The sequence below is a fragment of the Dendroctonus ponderosae genome, unplaced genomic scaffold, assembly GCF_020466585.1.
Source record: "Dendroctonus ponderosae isolate FM_Combo_2020 unplaced genomic scaffold, Dpon_F_20191213v2 Dpon_F_20191213_10, whole genome shotgun sequence".
NCBI lineage: Eukaryota > Metazoa > Arthropoda > Insecta > Coleoptera > Curculionidae > Dendroctonus > Dendroctonus ponderosae.
Genome location: NW_026017111.1, coordinates 3,566,343 through 3,567,425, shown reverse-complemented (window position 1 = coordinate 3,567,425; position 1,083 = coordinate 3,566,343). Strand labels below are relative to the sequence as shown.

Genomic DNA, 1,083 nt, shown 5'->3' with positions numbered 1-1,083 from the left:
AAATTGCATTACACAGTTCAAGGGGAATTTTCCAAAATGAGCCTATCAAAAGCCCTTAAAATCACAGCCAAAAAAACGACATCCACATTAAATCACCCGGTATTTCTCCGTTTATTTCATTACTGGTTCTGAGTAATTCCGGTCTTTATTTGCCCGAAGAGAGCAATTGGCAATTGAATTTTTCCCGGCCGAGTACACCTATAGGCCCGTTGACAGAACTCGTCTATGCCCGCACGTGGAAATTAGGGCCTACTATACCGGAAATCGTCGGTTATAAGCCATTAAATGATTTTTAACACTTTAAAAGTATTAGCAAAAACCAAAAATTGAATGAAAATTTGGTTCGTTTTTGGGGCTGAAAACGTTAACGTCAAGGAAAAACGATTTTTTACCACAGCGTAAAAAAGCTCACAAGTTTCGATCCTAAAAAAGCATGATTAGCGCGAGTTTAACAATTAGTATTCCTAATGAGACAATCAAATACTTACTAATCGATAGAGGAAAAGTTGGTCAAATAAACAAAAAATCACTTGTTTTCACGCAAAATGCGACAATCGGAGCTTAACGCGAATTTCAAAACCGCTCTTAGCCTTTGACTCATTTTTAGAGACCCGGTTGAGCAGAAAAGCTCCCGTTGCCATTGGCGGACAGAACATTAAAATACGCACTTTTTTATCAAATCATCAAATGACGACTACCTACTGCTTAAAACTGTGGAGTTTTTTGGGCTTTCCAGCAGCAAGCAAATTATTCTCAACGTTTCGCAGACTTGAGTGGTTTTGCTTAAATTGCATTACAAAGTTCAAGGGGAATTTTCCAAAATGAGCCTATCAAAAGCCCTTAAAATCACAGCCAAAAAAACGACATCCACTTTAAATCACCCGGTATTTCTCCGTTTATTTCATTATTGGTTCTGAGTAATTCCGGTCTTTATTTGTCCGACGAGAGCAATTGGCAATTGAATTTTTCCCGGCCGAGTATACCTATAGGCCCGTTGACAGAACTCGTCTATGCCCGCGCGTGGAAATTAGGGCCTACTATACCGGAAATCGACGGTTATAAGCCATTAAATGATTTTTAACA

The 1,083-nt window shown here is 38.9% G+C and overlaps 1 protein-coding gene across 1 annotated transcript in view; it reads right to left on the bottom strand.

Annotated features, from left to right (window-relative positions):
• LOC109534832 (zinc finger SWIM domain-containing protein 5) overlaps positions 1-1,083 on the bottom strand; it is a 47,568-nt gene that overhangs the window by 19,688 nt on the left and 26,797 nt on the right. The window lies entirely within an intron of this gene.